Below are 22,659 nucleotides of genomic sequence, written 5' to 3' on the forward strand. Positions count from 1 at the left end.
GGAGGAATTGATCTATAGTCGATTCTACAGCAAATCAATCAATAGGGAATTCTAATGGTACATCGTAAAAAAAGTGTCTTTCGTGGAACTAGAACCAGTCAATTTACTTCTTGTATTTTATTTTCTTCACTGATTCTTCACTATAAAGAACGAAATCCTTGAAACATTTATCCATATTTCAGCCGAACTAAACGCGATGAAGAGGAAGAACGGCACTGTCTTTTATTTTGGTATTAGGTTGTATTTAAATACTATACGCAATGAATAGGGAGAACGGCACCATCTTTTTATTTTTGTATTAGGTTGTATTTTAGTTGTTGTATTCTCTATTTTGGACTATGTATTGATACACAGGATTGTAAGATGTAATAGTCAACAGACATCGTAACAGATTAACAACATCTTAATATTGACATATTTTTACAAAACTATAAAAGTACATTATGCATAACCCCCTATTTTGTGGAAACTCAAAAAACATTATTTTTAAATATGTTTGTTTATTTTTTGAAATTTTTTTGATGTTGAAACCAGCCGATCCAGCCGCTTCTTCAATCCAGATCACTGATCAACCAGTCCAACAAGACTTTTAGGGTGGCTAATCTAAGTCACATATCCATTTTTTCCAACCTTATTTCGTAGCATCCAAAAATCCTAGAAACCACAAAAATAAAAGGAGTAGAGTCATGTGTTTAAAACTCTGAATTGGGCCTTTATTGCCGCACACCAATCCTGGGTTTTGAGTGACAAAGGGGTCATTTTGTTCGCATGAAACAATTTGACAAAAAACTATTTACAAAAGAAATATTTACATATACAAACAATCTACAAAGAAAGAATTACTTGAACTTGCTTTTTCTAAAACAATCAGAGAGTAAGAGAGAGATAGAAAGAACACGACATGGGCAAAACACAAGCATCTATAACAAGATTTTGAGTATATTGTCAGAATATAATCAATTAATCATATTTAATCATATTTGACAAAACCTACAAGAAGGAAAAATTATGTATACCTCTCTTTAAATAAATAAAATAAAAATAAAATCGATTCTCAATTGCTTTCTCTTCAAATACAATTTTTTATTCAAGAAACAAAAGTAGACTTTAATGTTTTATGGAAAGAGAAGTAAATATTTAAAACGGTAAAATGGTTGGAGATTACCTCAACCGGGCTTAGTACACCCCACGTCGAGTCTCCTCCTTCCGATGGTGCTCGGGATCTATGATCGGTATGTTAATTTTCCTACTATGACAAAACTTCACTCAATGGCTTAATCCTGATCAAGCCTCTTAACTTGATTTTAGAGAGATGAGAGATGCATATGAAGAGAGACAGATATTTACTAGCAAACTCCTTTCCACCTATAAAGAACAAAAGTGATGTGTGCCACCAAAACATGGTACAACTTGGAGAGAGAGATACAATTGGAGAGAGAGAGAGATAAAATTAGGGCATACCTCCCTTTGGTAATCCAAAGCCCTTTCTAGATAGAGCTAAATTTTAGGATAGGGAGAGAGAAGTCTTAAAGAGAGAGAAGAGAATATGTATCTCACTTTATGAGAGGAGACCTTCTTTTATCGATTTTCTATGCCATAGATTTTTTCTCAATTCGTAAGGTCAAACCTCAACCGTCGATCTAAGGAAACTTGTGGGGTGAGAGATTTGAGTCATCCATCTCTTTGATACACCATTAAGATTCAAAGAGATGAGTTAGAGCCTTATCATCCCTTTCCTAAATCTATTCACATCAAATAAGAAAAAACTTATATTTTAACATATCCAATCCTTAATTATTAGATCAATCAATCTTGATTCAAAGATTTAGTAAATATCTCAAATATTCAAGATAAACATTATTCCCAAGAATGTTATGTGAATGGGTGGGGGCGTGCCACCCTTTTGGTGGTCACGTGTAGACCCCACCTAATCCACATCTTTTTAAATTTTGGTCCCCGTATTTTATGGAGGTCTCAAATATTTTTAAAAAATATTTTATTTCGTATTTAGAATTTTTAAATATTTTTTTTTATTTCAAACGTTGAAATAAACTAGACTAGGGAATGCAATCCCAGTTTATGGACTTCTGGTTCTCCCTTAGAGATAAAAATCATGGTCTTCCAGACCATGATGCAACCATGACTACCATGACTCTATGGTGCATAGGGGTAATCTCTCGCACATGTACACGCTTCACATTCATTGGTGAATCTCAAAACGGTTATCTATGTGCATGTCATGTGATGATATAACGATGAGGTTTTAGCCCCGTCTCTAAAGGCTATTCATCACACGCAAGGGCCACATAGTCCCTTGGCTCTCATCTGGATATACTCCGACCTCATCAAGGGATAACCCTCTAAACCCTTCTCGGTAGATCCCTATGCCCAGGTATCTTGGGTTTTTCTAAACTTCGACTGGCCTAGCTTGTCGAACCTAGTCCGAGTATCAGCAAATAACATTTGCCTAGTATAGTCTACAACAAGACCACACTCCCACTGAGTTTATGTTTCACTATATAAAATGCTCATACAAGCTCTCATAAGGCCTTTAAAAGCCACATAAACCAACATCTCTTATTGGCCTTTGAAGGCCTTACATTCTCTCTTCCTCACTTTCTCTCATCCCCATTTGTCTCTCCCAATCACAATATCTCTCAATACGCGAATCATGGCTTTGCCGTCAATCCCTTAACAAAAGGACTCATAGTGGCAATGCCTCTCTTTTTTCGTTGTTTGGATCTCATCCCGAAACTGGTAGTAGTCCATCTTTCATATCGCATCGCGAATCATAGATCTGATGTCATAGAAAATCATTATGTATCCTCATCGCATGGGCTCGTATCCTCATGGGCTCAAAAGAGTTCTTCAAACAAGTCGCTTCTTTCTATAGTCATACAACCAGCGCCACACATCAGGGTTTCATGGGTGAACAACGTCATAGTTTGTTGCTCCAATTGGCCTGTCAAACACTAGGAACTCCCACTGGAATATTTAGTTTTATACGTTTGAATTATTATGAAATCGTGGCTCCCTTTTACATGCATATCGCTACCGTGTTGTCGCAGAAAATCCTCATTGCCTCATAACACATGGGTAGAAAGTCAAGTCGATTAAGAAATTTATTAGTCCATACGGCCTCCTTGGCCACCAAATAGCACGCCACTTATTCTGCCTCCAGGATGGACAATGCCACCGCATCTTGTTTCTTTGATGCCCAAGAAATTGTTTTCCGTTCAAGCATGAACACGTATCCAGATGTAAACTTCACATCATTTGAATCCTTGAGATAGCTTGCATATGTATATCTGAATATCCAAGTAGCTAAAAAACATGTGGGGCTGTAGCAGCTCCCACTCAATTATTGCAGATACAATATAAACATTATCAATGTTCTTATATCTACATCATGAGGTAGCATAGCAAGTCTCATACAATAAGTAATTCAATGCCCATTGGTTTCACAATATGCAAAACTTTCATAAACTACAAAGGTTCAACCACACTAGTCATCTTGGTAGTAAATCCATACAAACCAAGTTATCTAATCAATATAACATGTGTCGAGGAAGCCTAGTAAGATAGCCTTCTTACAACATTCCGTATGGTTTAAGGTCTTAGGTAATTGAGGATTTTTAATAACTACAAACATAAGTCAAGGCATATGGGTATTTAAAAACCTATGCATGACAGTTTTCTACCAATTTTGTAAATACCTTGAAGGCATAATGGCTTTTTTCCTTTTAAAAAATTGACTTGGTATATACAAGCAATGGTTAGATAATAGTATGATAGTATAAAATAACTTTTCATAAAGAATTAGTGGATCTAATATGAATATAGGGTTTAATCAAAACATCCAATTTAATATTAAAATATATGTTTAGTTTTCAAAATCATTTTACGGCATTCACCTACCAAGTCATGTTTGCAGCTACAAAAACAAGCCATAAAGTTCATATTACAATTTTATCTAAAATAAGCATGACTAAATAATGGTTATCAAAATCTTGACAAAAATTTATTTTTGGCAAATATAGAGACTTTATAAATAGATCATCGTCATATGCAACACATTATATTACTGGACATTAATGGGAGGATAGTCACTAAGAACAAGTTCCATCAGAACACTCCCTCTGTGCTTACATATTTAAATAAGTCATATACATCTCTCGTGTTTCATACTTAAGACTAAAAGCCCTTGATCAAATCACATCTCCATGTGCATCACCACCTTAAGTAGTTTGTACTCTTAGCATAAGGAGGCATCATAACACCGGTATTCATAAATAGGCTCTTTCAAATTTGTTAGCACCTATCATTCAATGTCCATATACTCCATACATATTCAGAAAACAATTAGTCAAAATATAACCAAAGTACATAAAAAGTAACTGAATCATCTTTCCCTATATGACCTGACCATGTAATGTGGGATATATTTCATACCTCAAAATCATGTAGCGTAGTACATGGGCTTTCTTGATTCATTGCTTTTACTTGTTTGACAAACTTTTGTGACTTTGAAAGTGCACGCAATTGATGAATAATATATTGGTCATCGGTTTCACATGTCATCTCTTCAGTACTTGGATTTTCCCTTTCTCACACCGTAAAGAAAAATCTTCTTCATCCCATCATTTCAAATATCACAAATTCGATTCTTCCACTGATCTTTTGCTTTTCTTTGCTACCTCCAAGCCCCTCTATGTATCCCTTCATTTCGAAGAAACCAAGATGTTGTTATAAGTATTGTGTTTCTTCTTCTTTTTGTTGTTCCTAGATCGAACACTCTTCATATAGTGTGTCGTACCTTGTCAGCTCTGTACTACCTATCTCTGAAGTTTTGTTATGATAAACCATACGTATGGCACACTATAAAACCCCTTTTAATAAGCCCCAAAAAGGTCTCCATTATTGGGAATCCAAATATGTACATTAACATACTACATCTTTTAATTTATTGCAGAATAGAACGTGAGCATCTTATGATAAAAATATGATATCTCTCAACTTATAAAGAGTTTCTCTCCGAATCCTATTGAGCATTGAAATAGACTCAAAATTTATAAAATAGTGCTCAGTTCCATCCCTAAATCACACCATTTAGTAAGTCTACCTTTTAGTGACTTTGCATATCACAATACAATATTCTCAACAAAAAATCAAGCTGAGCATATCTCAATAAAAAAAATTGTTTCTCTCAAACCACAAAGAATTTCTTCCTGAAATCTCTTGTGTTGAAAACTAGAACATCATAACTTCATGGTATGAATTCCAAATAATATCTTCCTATGGGGAATTAAATAACGTGACATACACATCACAAAATAACCCATACTACAGAATTTCAGGATGAACATTTTCTAGTAAAATTGTATTTTTTCTCTACCCTTGTGGCGTTTTACTTATTTTTATATCAAAGTAAACACATCATGGTAGCACAAGTATTTCCACAAGCCTCATATCACTTTATTAAGTAGGCTTGATAATTATAGCGATTTAAGTCTCAATGAAGAGAACACCATAATTTGCAGAAAATTCAGGATGATCTCTCTTCAATCCAAAATTTTTATTCCTCTCTTCAAGTAGATATTTCTCTCTCAAATAAATTTTATTAGAAACTAGACTCAGATTGAAAGTCTAAAAACTTAGTGTGAGCCATAAAATATTCTATTAAGAATAGAAATAAAATCATGAATTCCAAGTTATAGAAATAGTTTTCGTTGCAGAAAACAGTACTTGCGCACCCTTCAATAAATTGATTATATCTTTCAAACCACAAAGAATTTCTTGATGAAAGTTTTTTTTTTGTTTGAACGTAGACTCAATTTTATGAGTCACATTCCAATTTTAGCTAAAAATAAAATCATATGATTGGTGAGAAAAATCACGGAACTCATTGTACAATTCCTGGGTTTTGACCCTCCCTTCATTGATGGGTCCATAACTTTCAATTCCTTTAGGATCTCCGACTGAAATTTTGTAGGTAGATTCTACTCTAAAAGACAGACAAAATCACTATGGTATGCAATAGAAAAATACATCATTATCATCTTCATATAATTGCTCCAAAATAGCACATTATACCAACTCTTTAAAGTGTCTATCTCGGTGTTTTGAATATATATTTCAATAATTCTTAACCAGGGTGTATTACTTGACCACAAAGATTAGTAGCTTTCTTACATCTCGTTCCCAGGCGTAATCTCGACTCAATAAAAGGAAAAGACATATAATGGCTTCAATTATCAACCTTGCTCTGATACCAATTAAAGGACTTTATGATAAAGTATGGTGTATATATTTAAAAAAAATTCTTTACCCCTACACAGGCAAAATCAGTTACAGTGTCCAATTATAATCAAACCACTCTTGAAATAAACAAAATAAAAATAAAATCGATTCTCAATTGCTGCCTCTTCAAATAAAATTGTTTATTCAAAAACTAAAAGTAGACTTTAATGTTTTATGGGAAGAAAAGTAAATATTTAAAAAGGTAAAATTACTGGAGATTACCTCAACCGGGCTTAGTACACCCCACGCTGAGTCTCCTCCTTCCGACGTTGCTCGGGATCCTTCCGATGGTGCTTGGGATCTATGATCGGTATGTTGATTTTCTTACTATAACAAAAATCCACTCAATGGCTTAATTTTGATCAAGCCTCTTAACTTGATTTTAGAGAGATGATAGATGAATATAAAAAGAGAAGGAGAGATCTACTAGAGAGGCGTCCCACCCCTTTCCGCCTATAAAGAACAGAGGTGATGCGTGCCACCAAAACAGGGTACAACTTGGAGAGAGACATAAAATTAGGATGTGCCTCCCTTTGGTAATCCAAAGCCCTTTCTAGATAGAGCTAATTTTGGGATAGGGAGAGAAAATTCTTAAAGAGAGAGAAGATATTACGTATCTCATTTTAAGAGGCGATACCTCTTTTTATAGATTTTCTATGTCATAGATGTTTCTTCAATTCGTAGGGTTAAATCTCAACTGTCGATCTAAGGAGACTTGTGGGGTAAATGATTTGAGTCCTCCATCTCTTTGATACACCATCAAGATTCAAAGAGATGAGCTAGAGCCATATCCTCCCTTTCCTAAATCTATTCCCATCAAATAAGAAAAACTTATATTTTCATATATCAAATCCTTAATTATTAGATCCACCAATCTTGATTCAAAGATTTAGTAAATATCTCAAATATTCACCCTTATCACATAAGTTGTTATACCGAAAAAGATAAGTAAACCAAGATGATAAACATTATTTCCAAGAATATTACGTCAATGGGTGGGGGCCTGCCACCCTTTTGGTGGCCACATGTGGGCCCACCTAATCCACCTCTTTTTAAATTTTGGGCCCCATATTTTATGGAGGTCCCAAATTTTTTTAAAAAATATTTATTTCATATTTAGAATTTTTAAATCTTATATTTTATTTAAAACATTAAAAATTTAATTTCTCTTAATTTATAAATTCAAATGATAAAAATAAAATATCATAAGATTCACAAAAATTTAAATAAACATTCTAAAAATCACATAACATAAAGTTAATTAATTTTAATGGGAATCAGATCTGTTAGATTTATAAAATTATCAATGCATGGGAGCACTCCACCTTCAACTGCGAATCACAATCTGCCTAGCTTTCTCAAACTCACCCAACAGTTCCCGTGACCCACAGTACACTATAGGGGTTCATGATTGGAACACCAAAGTCAGCCAATAAACTTGGGAATGCAATCCCAATTTATAGATTCCAAGTTCTCCTCTAGAGACAAATCATGGTCTTCCAGACCATTATGCAACCATGACTCTATGATACATAAAGGTAATATCTCGCACATGTATACGCTTCACCCTCATTGGTGAATCTCAAAACGACTATCTATGTACATGCCGTGTGATGATATAACGATGAGGTTTTAACCCTGTTTCTAAAGGCTATTCATCACACGCAAGACCACACAGTCCCTTGGCTCTCATCTGGACGCACTCCGACCTCATCAAGGGATAACCCACTAAACATTTTTAAATAGATCCCTATGCCCAAGTATCTTGGGTGTTTCCAAACTTGGGCTGGCTTAGCTCATCGAGCCTAGTCCGAGTATCAGCAAATAACATTTGCCTAGTCTGGTCTACAAAAGGACCACTATATAAAATACTCATACAAGCTCTTATAAGGCCTTTAAAGGCCACATAAACCCAACAACCCTAACACTATTTATTTTTTTATTCAACCTCCAAATAAGAAGGCAACATTTTAGGACCAAAATACCCCCATTGTAAATTTTGAGAGTTTCTCTCTCTAAAAATTTCTTGACAGTTTCCCTCTCAAAAACTTAAAATTTGATATAATTTCTCTTTTTAAAATTTGTAAGATATTTTATATATCTGAAACTTAAAATTTGAGAGAGTATACCTCTCTAAAAAAATTTGATCTAGTTTATCTCCAAAAGATTTAAAATTTTTTCTCTCTTTAAAAATATTGAGATAGTTTCTCTATCTGAAACTTGATATTTGATAAGGATTTCTCTTTAAATTTTGAAATAGTTTCTCTCTCTAAAACTTCAAATTTGATATAGTTTCTCCCTCCAAACTTTGAGATAGTTTTTCCCTCTAAAACAAATTTAAGATAGTTTCTAAATCTAAAAAATTGAAATTTAAGAAAGCTTCTCTATGTAAGAACGTTGAGATCATTTCTCTCTCTAAAACTTGAAATTTAATATAGTTTCTCTCTCTAAAAGTTTTGATATTTTTATCTCTCTAAAACTTAAAATTTGAGTTGCTTTCTCTCTCTAAAAGTTTAAACTTAGGTATAGTTTCTCTCTCTAAAACTTTGATATAATTTCTCTCTCTAAAAATTTTAAGATAGTTTCTCTTTAAACCTTTTGAGATATTTTTTCTCTCTAAAACTTAAAATTTGATATACTTTTTTCTTCTAAAATTTTCACAAAGTTTCTCTATCTAAAACTGAAAATTTAAGATAGCTTCTATGTAAAAATTTTGAGATTATTTATCTAAAACTCAAAATTAATATAGTTTCTTTTTATTATAGTTTTTCTCTCTGTAACTTAAAATTTGATATAGTTTCTCTCCCTAAAAATTTTGTGATAGTTTATTTATTTAAAACTTAAGTTTTGAGATAGTTGAATTCGGGTCCGATGGGAAAAATAACCCCATCTAATTTTCTCCCCCACCTGATTAGGTAGGGATTTTCTTTCATATGAAAACGATCATTTTATGATAAACATTTTCATATGGATTGATTTTCACATGTTTAAAAATATTAATATTTAACCTCACTTTCCATATAAAAAAATATTCTGCGAATTATTTTCATATGACCCAAAAGGGCCCCTAACGGAAAGTCACCCATCCACATCATGCGGAAGGTGGAGGGGGTTGTTCAGATTAAACCGCACCGGGTTAAAATATAGTTTCATATTTTATTTTTATTTTAAATTTATTTTTACCATAAAATTTAAGGCAAATATTTTTTTGGGAAAATTGCTAAAACCCTCTCAAAGATGGACTTTTTACTCACTTTATACTCCACCCAACTTTTCCCAACAACTCCCCCCAGAAGGTGATGTTTTCTAGCTAATACCCCGTACACAAAAGTTTATTTATTTTGGACGAAAATACCCTTCCCTCACATAACAAATTATTTTCGTTAGAGAGGGGAGTCCGGCATTTTGAACAAGCCCAACAATTTTTTTTTGCTAGAATGGGCAATCCAGCATTTTGAACAAGCGGTTCAGCTATGTTTTATTGCTAGAATGGGCGGTCTGGCATTTCATGGTGACGATCTGGCGATTATTTTTTGAAGCGGCAATCATATGTTTTGATATGGCGGTTCGAAATTTTGTAGGGGCAGTCCGGCATTTTGAACTATGCTAGACTGAACAGTCCGGCGTTGCACAAATGCACTCCGGCGTTTTCTTTTATTAGGGTGTGAAAATGATTTGTCATGTGAAGGGAGGTATTTTTGTCAAAAAAGATGTAACTTTTTGAGTTGGGGGTATTAGTTATAAAGGATGGTTTTTGAGAAAAATAAGTGAAGAAAGTTTAGGGAGAAAGTATGTTTTTTTGGGGTTTTTAGCAATTTTCCCTATTCTTGTTATTAATTCCTAACAACTAAAATAATAGAAAAATATTCTCAATAAAATGATTGACTAAAATACCCTTAAAAATGTAGGGGTATTTTGATTAATTTATTTTTTTTCAAAATATCTTACTATTTTTATTTCGTGCTTTATGTAAAAATAAATATATTCCCAACTCTCATGAAAAATTATTTTCAAATTAAAAATAAAAATAAAAATAAAAACTAAATTAGTTGTTATCCATTATTTGTGACATGGTTCAATATGAATAATTTAAGGGTGCTTGTGCACCCTTAAGTGTGCACATTATGTGGACTCTATACCATCCCTTTCACTAAAATGAGATACTGGTCGGCTAATTGTCCGGGCTGAAACAAAATGACAACATAGTCTTTTGACCCGAACTCAGTGATCTTTAAAAAAATGATATAATTAAAATAAAAATCCATTAGCTAAAGTTTGATATTGTAATAAAAGGAAATATCACTAAGGGACATAACCCATTACAAAATCATTTACGGGGTCAAAACATTCCAATTAACCTTGGAGAAATTAGTTTACAATTATGTTTCACTCAATTATCTCACATATCTTTAAAATATCCAAAATATCCCTTTTCAAAGGTGAGTTGAGAACCTAAACAAGCTAGAGCATTTTAGGTATTCAACTCACCTAAGCGGCCCCAAATAAATGATAAGAACAATCATGTTTATTCAGGATAGGTCAAATTATTGATGTGACTCTACTCGGTCACCTTCCAACTTAAACGAGGGCAATTTAAATATTTTAGAGTTATTTTTTAGAAGTACTTGAGTAAAATAAAAATCAACAGGTGAGCAGCCCCACAAATAAATGGGGTCACTTAAGCCATTGAATGTTTTTTAAGCTTAGATGATATCTTGCTGATAAATAATAATATTATAATTGTATTAACTCTCATAGCTACCAATTCAATCAAGGGTGTGTGTAGTATGACCGTATGGCCGTCATAACCCCATGACCATGAGGATGTCACCGTCATGTCAATGAGTAGAAGAGGGTAATTATACTAGGGGTTGGTTTCTAGAAGGTTGCAATCTTCAACAATCAAATTTAAGGTGCACTTCCAAATTCTATCATAACATGTAATTTTGGTATAAAAAAATTTTAGATTATCTGAAAATCTAGTTTCATATCTAATTATGAAATTTTATACTTCTAAACTAGTCAAAATTATGTAGAACCATAAACATATGAAAATCTTGAAAATGGACGGTCTAGATAATGTGTTATAAGATGCATTATTTTTGGGACTCAAAATCTTTTTTTTATTTCATATTCATATATCACGATGTTGAGATGATCAACTAGAGGGTTTTACACCTATCGTCGAGAACAACCCGAATGGAAAGAGAAGGGTTCAGTACCATTTTCAATGGTGTCGGCGCCCCTCACACCAGAGCCAAGCGCCAAACAATCAAAATTGGGAAACAACCTGGCGCATGGTAAAAACGTTCTGTGTCATATCATACTAACATGTGTCAAGTCATACTGACATGTCAGATGTGAGTATGGAGGGTGGTTGTCACCCTCGTATTGGTCGAAGAAACGCCACATCAACCGACCATCATACGAAGGAGTCGGGATGACAATCTAACCTTGTCGCCATGTGGAATTGCGCCAAAGGCAATAAAAAATGCTCTGAAATCTGATTTGGTCTAGCAAGTGTACGATAGAACGCCCAGAGGACAACATGTGGCAAATTTCATGATTATACAACTTCGACGAGCGTTGGCGCTATGGCTAGTGGCATCAAGCCTTTGACACCCCACCCGCAAAACTATACCTACGTGATGTCACATGATCAGAAAGCATTAAAAGCACAATTAATTTTGTTGACCGTAATTAATGGCAATTAATGCAGATCTGATGCCATTGCTAGTGGCATCGGAGATGGTTCGAAGGGTACCAGAAAATGAAGGGCCCAATTTGCATATCAGGTTTGTTTTACTTATAAATATGGCCCTTGACATTGAATCCGAGCCAAGAATTTTCAGATTAAGCGCAAAAGCCTGTCACGTGGACATTTTTTAGATCAAGTGCATAAGCTCCACCAAAAAGAACTTAGACCTGAAGTAAACCCTATTCGACCTAAAACTAATCTATCTCAACCCAAGGTTTTATGCTCTATCTCGAATGCAATCCGAATAATTAGACTTTCTGTATTCTCTTCAATCTATATTCACTTGCCCCGTCTAAACTCAAAAGATTGGGATTAACCAAGCAATAACTGGCTCTGAATTAGCGCCAACTCCGGGTATCGGGCCTAGGGGCACAGCCTCAAGTATCATTCCTCCTCCTTTTTGCTTCTCTTTACTATCATTTATTGCCCTCTACTCTTGCTATTCATGTCTATCTTAGCATTTATGAATAATTTTAGTTTGATTCTTGCATATTTTTTAGTTCGTGTTTAGTATCATTTATTGTTTCCCTTGTTTAATGCTTTCTTTCTTTGGCCCTTGATTTTTTAAGTTCATTTATTGCCATGCTCTCTCTTTTTATGTTCTATTTCTAAAACCCCTTTGCCAAATCTCCCCTTTTATTAAATATTTCCAAAATCTTCTTGTGATCTCCAAGGTTAAAGTACATGGGAAGCCGGCTTTGTCGGCGGTCCGAGCGGGAGAAGGCCTTGTGGCACAACTCTCGCCTGGAACGTAATTTGACGGGACCTTTCTCTATCTACGTCTTTCGATTTGTTTGAACCTAAAACCAAAGCTAGGGCTGGGCTTCTTGCCCGCATTTTCAAGTATAAACTCTCATATAAACTTTTTCCATTATGGATGTGATTTCTGTAAGGTTGTAACTTTCAACAATCCAATTAAGGCGCACCTCCAAATTTTATCATAACATGTAATTTTGGTGTAAAATATTATTCGGATTCGTTTTCTTCTTCTCCCTCTATGAGAAGACCTACTTGGAAGGATTTTTTCAATTTGAAATTTTGAGAACCGCTTAAGAATCAATAGATGATTATTCTCCAAAGAAAATTTTACAATTCAAGTTTTTCTAATGACACTTGAGTCTCATGATCTAAAAATTGATGGTCTCTATTTAATCTCGAGAGATTATTTTCAAGTGCATAGAGGGTGCAATTAGAAAACTTGTTTTATTGAGAAATTTTATTTTATTGAGAAAAGATTATATCATCAAAAGTTTGGGGTCCTCAAATTAATTCTAGGTATGGTTTACTGGAAGAAGTAAATAAACAGTGTATTCCCATGGCAGTATAATATCTTTGGGCATATGTCAAACTGTAAAATTCAAAATATGTTCATTGTCCCCCATCATAGGTGCAACCCCATCATCTTTGGGGTGGTCATAAATCACATAGTCATGGATGTTTGCATGACACCATTTCTCTCTCTCTTTTTGTTTTTTTCCTTTCTTTTGGCAAGCCTCTTGGATCGGGAATGTTGTTCTTAAGAAAATAGGGACATTTTGGTCATTTATGGCTTCCATTTGTCTTAAGAGAGTAGGTACATAGGCATAGAAAATTGATAGAAGCATCGAATCTCTCCAATCATCGGATCGTGGTAATTGATGATTATTACTATTATTTATTTTTATTTTTAATAATGTTAACTACAAATTTTTTGTTTTTCTGGTTTGATTGGGGAATCTCATTCAAAGCCTTCGAAAGGTAGGCGTGAATTTAGGAGACCATCACTTTAAATTTTCCACTGGATCCTTCTGCTCAGAAGAGTAGGTGAACCTCTGTATTTTTTTATATTTCGAGGTATTAAAGGGAATAAATTAATGTAATTAAAACACAAAGTAATATAAGGTAGCCAACATCTAAACTTGCATGAACCTTAACCTACCCCCATTAACCCCGCTGCAAGACGTTTGTTACCTCGACTCAGTGCACCCCTTACAACCTAGTATGTGAGAGAAGAGAGAGTCATGGGAATGGGGTTGGGGCATTGGCGCTTAGGCATCCCGCTCTTTATTCTTACCATTAGCATGCATAAAAGAGAAAGAAATATATATATATATATATATATATATATATATATATATATATATATATATATAGAAACAAAAAAAATCCGGAGAGGGGTTTAAGATTATTAAGAATTTAAGAGAGAGGTAGAAGGGGGAAGAACAGTAGGTCATTAGGTTCTTTCCACTCACTCTATATATATATATATATATATATATATAGCTAATAAAAATAATACTACTCTATCACATCCACCTACTCTCATGGGTTCTCGTAGCAATTCTCGCAATGAGAAACGCCCACTGAATATAATACTATTTGAAGGTGAATTCCCGCCTTTGGCAACCCTTTTACCTTCCAATTCTCCTATTCACCAAATTACTTACCCAGAAGCTAATACATCTACTCCTGCTTATTCTCAAGCACAGTCCAAATCAAATCAGAAGCCCAATTTCCCTAGGTCCTCATACATTGAAAGAGCCTACCTTATGGACATCACCATTGATGATCACCATACGAATATGGACCCTATCAAACTTGCTCCATTATACTTGATAAACCATTTAAATCTACCCAATGGAGTCAAAACTAGAGAATATTATGAAGCAATTCTCATGGAAACAGGATCCATAACTGTTGTCCATTACTATCAACAAAATACTAGAGTAATTACATACTCCAAAATCCAGATTAAGAAATTACTCTCTTATGATGAGTGGGGTTGCAATCCTGCTCAAAGGAAGAAATTACATAATCCTGATTTTTCATACAAATATTATAAATATGCCGAATACATAGAAACCTGGCATAAAATATTTTATTATCAAAATCCAAACAATACTCATAGTTGGTATATCCAGTTCAGATTACCTATTTTCGAACGATTCCCTAACTGGTTTAAAAATTGGTTTTTAGTTTGGGGATCAACTACTTCAATTTTACCTCCTGCTTTCCAAAAAGTGCAGGAACAATTTGTGAGGTTCAATAATAGTGATAATAATACTGACAATCACCTATACTTTGTGACACTATACCAACTCCCATGGATTATGAAATGGGAATATTCAATCTCTGTTAATAATACAGCCGACCATACTTATATTCCAAGACTGGGTAAAACCATCTCAGTTAAATGGTGGGACATCTTTAATATGGATCCCACAACCATAGTTTCCAAAAGAATACCTCCACAAAAACCCATACATAACCCAAGTCCAAGTGACCATAATACAGTCAATACTTCATTTGACTTTCCCACATATTTACGAAATATGCTCCAATCAAATCCGAATGCTTCCAAGGAAACCTTAGAACAACAAATGGAGGATATCTTTGTAGAAGCAGGAAGAAAACCGGTCTCATCAAATGAAACCGTACAATCATTACCATTGCACACCAATAAATATTTCCCACTTGAAGAAGCAAACCCAAAAGAAGAAGAAACAGACCCAGAAGAAGAAGACCTCAATGAATTCAACCAAAGACCATAAAGATACACAGTACAATGTTACCTCATATATGTCATCTCAAGTTGCTTTCCATACCACATGTCACCTCAAGCCACTATATCAAGATGCCCTTCACTGTAGCCGCCGACACATACGACAAATGATTGATGCCTTTCACTGTAGCCGCCGACACATACGACAAATGAGGCACTATGTTGCCGACATAAGAAGACAAAAATGTCACTGTTTAAGATGCCCCTTTAAGCATCTTCTTGTCTTTTCCTTTTTTGCTTTTTTGCTTTGTGTCTTTTCCTCTCCCTTTTGGTCTAATCAAGTCACCTCACCCCTTTCCTTCCTTACGAAGCAACCTCATCCTTTGCTTATAAAAGAGAACACTCTTCCTCATTCAGAGGTAGGTCTCTCCGAGCTTCTTCCTTCTCACACTCTGCTCTGCTCTCTCTCTGCTCTCTTCATCTGCTCTCTTCATCCGCTCTCTTCATCTCTCTGCTCTCTCATCTCTTTGCTCTCTACGCAAGACCATAACTGCTGTCCTGACCTCACAGCCAGAACCTGTCTCATGCTATCCAGGTTTTTCCTATCTTTTTGGTACATCAAAACCAGGTTCTCTCCTACCTTATTATTTCAGTTTCCTATCTTAGTTTTCTAATGTGTGACTGTAATTTCCATACACTCCCATCATATTGTCCTCACAACCGGAAGTTATTCTGCAGTTATAATATCTGTAAACAGTAAGTTTTGTTACAGTTTGTTTCAGTCAGTTTAATTATGTCAGTTTGATTATGTTTCAATTGGTTTGATTATAGCTTATCTGTGATACATATATATAAGATCTTATGATTTAATGCAGTTTAAACTTGTCTTCAGTATTAAAATAGGTGATCACACACACACATCGTGGTTGTTATTGACATTTTAATTATTCCTTTTATTATAATAATTTTATTCTGCCTTAATTATATCCGAATATTACAAGAATTAATCAAATACAATGGTATGCTATTTGCTTACTTGTTATAGAATAGTTGGTTCAAAATCACTGTAGATCTGGGCGCGTTTTGGTATCAGAGCCAACAGTAAACTATTAAGAGTAAAAGTTACAATATTACTGTAGAAACCTACTTAAATTTACAGCTAAGAAAGTTGGTCCGAGAGTTAAGACAAGAGACGAAAGGACAGGTCTAGGCAAAGTACCCGCCAAGGCCAGGAAGAGCAGCTTAGGAGAAAACACTGGACCCTTGATCGTCCAGATTGTCATTATCCGCAACCTACAGATGGCAAATTTAATTAATAATCTAAAAGGTAATACTGCAACTCAATCTCAGACATTAAGAGTTAAAAATAAGAAAGATATTATTATCAATGATATTGAAGATCATATCCAAAATCGAAATATTCCTAAGGTACTAATAAAATATATTTATCACAAAAGATCATTTAAATTCAAATTAGGTTATGCTATAAAAACAGTAGAAAAAAGTCTATCCGTAACTCAGAACCAAGAAGACTTTCAATTATTATCAAGAAAAATTATTGAAAAACATAAAGAAAATAATTATAAATATTTGCACATTAGGTTAATCCAAATAGCCATTAAACCTTTAACCCGACTAGGGTTAAACACCTCAGTGCTTGTATACCTAAGAGATACAAGACACAATAACTTCTCGGATTCACTCCTAGGCATGGTAGAATCCAGCCTATGTAGTGGACCAATATATTTTAATTGCTTTCCAAATTTTTCTGTTTCTTTAACAGACCCAAACATATTAAATATATTATCTATAAATTTGAAAACTCATGGATTTAATATGATACATGGTTCTCAGAATTTAGCAATAGTATACAGAATTTATTATAAGGTAATGAATACCGTTTGTCCTAATATTATGCAAATTGATAAAAAAGATCAAACTATATTATTTCAAACAAATATAGAAAAATCAAATACGATTGTACCCAAAACAATTACTTGGTCCGATATTATTCTACCTCAATCTTGGGCATTACAACATGCAAACCAACCCCAAGAGGCACCTAGAAATAATATTCCAAACCAAATAATCGAACATCCAGATGGAATTATTGAAATAAAATTCCAACAATCTATAGTCAAGGATGATATAGATATTAATAGGAAAAGAAATAAAAAACCATTAATACCTGCTAGAAAATCTTGTCATACTACTCCTGATGTTATCATACTTCCTTCTGCTTCACAACCTACACCATCTTCAGACTTCCAATTACAAGGAGTAAGAAGAACGGCTGATCATGTAGTTCTTCCTACATATACTTCTGAACCCGATATAGAGGAATTTCAAATACTTACATTACAAATAGAAAATGATACAGAAGAGATAAATACTAATAATACATATGATGATGCATATATAGCAACATATTTAGCCGCTAAATTAGAACAAAAAAAGAAGAAAATTAATATTGATTATCTTAAAAAAGATTATCTTTCTTTAGAAAATCAAAATATTAGGAAATGGTATCTTCAAACCTTCCAACCTAGGTTAATCGAATTATTTCATAAAAAATACAATAAATTTCTCAAAAAAGAAAGAGAAACAAAAGGATTTTTTATATGGTTAAAAGAAATATGTATTCAATATAAAATAAACATTCCTTCATTTGATAATCTTCAAACCTTAGAAAAAGAAACATACATTAACACGGATGGTACTACTACTGCTAGTACACACCCTCCTGAAAAAAGTATAATACTCAAAGGAGTAACCCCATCAAGTAAAGGAGAACCACCACAATCTCTATATGATATAATTGCCACACCATATAAAGTCCTACCCAAAGAAATAAGTAAAAAACAAGAACTTATTCCCCATATTGTAGAACAAAACAATTATACTAATTTATATATGCAGTCTTTAGGAAAACAAGCAGAACGTATAGAAAGATTAGTTTCGAAAGAAGTAACTCCTTCCCTTCCAAAAGCAGTCATGTTCAAACCACCTCCAGAACTTAATAAAAATAAATTTCATATTGGTGAAAATAATAAAACCTTAATGGATCAGTTAATAGCCAAATTAGCTCACTTAGACATTAAAGGAATTCCTTCTCCCAAACTCAGTATTCCTATACCAAATATACCTGTTCTATTATCAGAGTCTTCAGATAAAGGAAAATAAAAAATACCAGAGCATGAAACAATGATGCTCCAAGAAGTAGAACCAATTATTGAAGACACCATACAAAACCAAGAAAATGCTTTTATGGATACTACACCTATTGATATAAACAAAATAACCTATGGTAAAACTTGGAAACCAATTACCGTTTTACCATATTATAAAAGACCTACACCTGTTGATGTCCAGCTTGAGGAAGATGCCATACAACAAGTTGTTTCCTATTCAGAAAGATCAATAATAAATTGGACAATAGATGGTTTGCCTACCATTTTGTTTGCAGAAGCAAACATTGTCATGTGTCTCATGACATCTAGTATTTTTAATTCAGATAAACCATCTATTGTCCAATTTACTATTGATCTTTTTGAATAGGAAATAACTTGTTGTATGGCATCTTCCTCAAGCTGGACATCAACAGGTGTAAGTCTTTTATAATATGTCAAAGCGGTAATTGGTTTCCAAGTTTTACCATAGGTTATTCTATTTATATCAATAGGTGTAGTATCCATAAAAGCATTTTCTTGGTTTTGTATGGTGTCTTCGATAATTGGTTCTACTTCTTGGAGCATCATTGTTTCATGCTCTGGTATTTTTGATTTTCCTTTATCTGAAGACTCTGGTAATGGAACAGGTATATTTGGTATAGGAATACTGAGTTTGGGAGAAGGAATTCCTTTAATGTCTAATTGAGCTAATTTGGCTATTAACTGATCCATTAAGGTTTTATTATTTTCACCAATATGAAATTTATTTTTATTAAGTTCTGGAGGTAGTTTGAATAGGACTGCTTTTGGAAGGGAAGGAGTTACTTCTTTCGAAACTAATCTTTCTATACGTTCTGCTTGTTTTCCTAAAGACTGCATATATAAATTAGTATAATTGTTTTGTTCCACAATATGGGGAATAAGTTCTTGTTTTTTACTTATTTCTTTGGGTAGGACTTTATATGGTGTGACAATTATATCATATAGAGATTGTGGTGGTTCTCCTTTACTTGATGGGGTTACTCCTTTGAGTATTATACTTTTTTCAAGAGGGTGTGTACTAGCAGTAGTAGTACCATCCATGCTCATGTATGTTTTTTCTTCTAAGGTTTGAAGATTATCAAATGAAGGAATGTTTATTTTATATTGAATATATATTTCTTTTAACCATATAAAAAATCATTTTGTTTCTCTTTCTTTTTTGAGAAATTTATTGTATTTTTTATGAAATAATTCGATTAACCTAGGTTGGAAGGTTTGAAGATACCATTTCCTAATATTTTGATTTTCTAAGGAAAGATAATCTTTTTTAAGATAATCAATATTAATTTTCTTCTTTTTTCGTTCTAATTTAGCAGCTAAATATGTTGCTATATATGCATCATCATATGTATTATTAGTATTTATCTCTTCTGTATCATCTTCTATTTGTAATGTAAGTATTTGAAATTCCTCTATATCGAGTTCAGAAGTATATGTAGGAAGAACTACATGATCAGCCGTTCTTCTTACTCCTTGTAATTGGAAGTCTGAAGATGGTGTAGGTTGTGAAGCAGAAGGAAGTATGATAACATCAGGAGTAGTATGACAAGATTTTCTAGCAGGTATTAATGGTTTTTTATTTCTTTTCCTATTAATATCTATATCATCCTTGACTATAGATTGTTGGAATTTTATTTCAATATTTCCAGCTGGATGTTCGATTATTTGGTTTGGAATATTATTTATAGGTGCTTCTTGGGGTTGGTTTGCATGTTGTAATGCCCAAGATTGAGGTAGAATAATATCGGACCAAGTAATTGTTTTAGGTACAATCGTATTTGATTTTTCTATATTTGTTTGAAATAACATAGTTTGATCTTTTTTATCAACTTGCATAATATTAGGACAAAGGGTATTCATTACCTTGTAATAAATTCTGTATACTATTGCTAAATTCTGAGAACCATGTATCATATTAAATCCATGAGTTTTCAAATTTATAGATAATATATTTAATATGTTTGGGTCTATTAAAAAACAGAAAAATTCGGAAAGCAATTAAAATATATTGGTCCACTACATAGGCTGGATTCTACCATGCCTAGGAGTGAATCTGAGAAGTTATTGTGTCTTGTATCTCGTAGGCTTACAAGCACTGAGGTGTTTAACCCTAGTCGGGTTAAAGGTTTAATGACTATTTGGATTAACCCAGTGTGCAAATATTGATAATTATTTTCTTTATGTTTTTCAATAATTTTTCTTGATAATAATTGAAAGTCTTCTTGGCTCTGAGTTACGGATAGACTTTCTTCTACTGTTTTTATAGCATAACCTAATTTGAATTTAAATGATCCTTTGTGATAAATATCTTTTATTGGTACCTTAGGAATATTCCGATTTTGGATATGATCTTCAATATCATTGATAATAATCTCTTTCTTATTTTTAACTCTTAATGTCTGAGATTGAGTTGCAGTATTACCTTTTAGATTTCTAATTAAATTTGCCATCTGTAGGTTGCGGATAATGACAATCTGAATGATCAAGAGTCCAGCGTTTTCCCCTAAGCGGCTCTTCCTGGCCTTGGCGGGTACTTTGCCTAGACTTGTCCTTTCGTCTCTTATCTTAACTCTCGGACCAACTTTCTTAGCTGTAAGTTTAAGTAGGTTTCTACAGTAATATTGTAACTTTTACTCTTCATAGTTTACTGTTGGCTCTGATACCAAAACGCGCCCAGATCTACAGTGATTTTGAACCAACTATTTTATAACAAGTAAGCAAATAGCATACCATAGTATTTGATTAATTCTTGTAGTATTCGGATATAATTGAGGCAAAATAAAATTATTATAATAAAAGGAATAATTGAAATGTCAATAACAAACCACGATGTGTGTGTGTGATCACCTATTTTAATACTGAAGACAAGTTTAAACTGCATTAAATCATTAGATCTTATATATATGTATCACAGATAAGCTATAATCAAACCAACTGAAACATAATCAAACTGACATAATTAAACTGACTGAAACAAACTGTAACAAAACTTAATGTTTACAGATACAATAACTGCAGAATAACTTCCAGTTGTGAGGACAATATGATGGGAGTATATGGAATTACAGTCACACATTAGAAAACTAAGATAGGAAACTGAAATAATAAGATACGAGAGAACCTGGTTTTGATGTATCAAAAAGATAGGAAAAACCTGGAAAGCATGAGACAGGTTCTGGCTGTGAGGTCAGTACAGCAGTTAGGGTCTTGCGTAGAGAGCAAAGAGATGAGAGAGCAGAGAGATGAAGAGAGCGGATGAAGAGAGCAGATGAAGAGAGCAGAGAGAGAGCAGAGCAGAGTGTGAGAAGGAAGAAGCTCGGAGAGACCTACCTCTGAATGAGGAAGAGTGTTCTCTTTTATAAGCAAAGGATGAGGTTGCTTCGTAAGGAAGGAAAGAGGTGAGGTGACTTGAATAGACCAAAAGGGAGAGGAAAAGACACAAAGCAAAAAAGCAAAAAAGGAAAAGACAAGAAGATGCTTAAAGGGGCATCTTAAACAGTGACATTTTTGTCTTCTTATGTCGGCAACATAGTGCCTCGATTGTCGTATGTGTCGACGGCTACAGTGAAAGGCATCAATTATTTGTCGTATGTGTTGGCGGCTACAGTGAAGGGCATCTTGATATAGTGGCTTGAGGTGACATGTGGTATGGAAAGCGACTTGAGATGACATATATGAGGTAACATTGTACTATGTATCTTTATGGTCTTTGGCTGAATTCATTGGGGTCTTCTTCTTCTGGGTCTGTTTCTTCTTCTTCTAGGTCTGCTTCTTCAAGTGGAAAATATTTATTGGTGTGCAATGGTGAGGATTGTACGGTTTCATCTGATGAGACCGGTTTTCTTCCTGCTTCTGTAAAGATATCCTTCATTTGTTGTTCTAAGGTTTCTTTGGAAGCATTCGGGTTT

The sequence above is a fragment of the Amborella trichopoda genome, chromosome 13 (genome assembly GCF_054954075.1).
Source record: "Amborella trichopoda isolate Santa Cruz 75 chromosome 13, AtrichopodaSantaCruz75HAP2 v2.0, whole genome shotgun sequence".
Classification (NCBI taxonomy): Eukaryota; Viridiplantae; Streptophyta; class Magnoliopsida; order Amborellales; family Amborellaceae; genus Amborella; species Amborella trichopoda.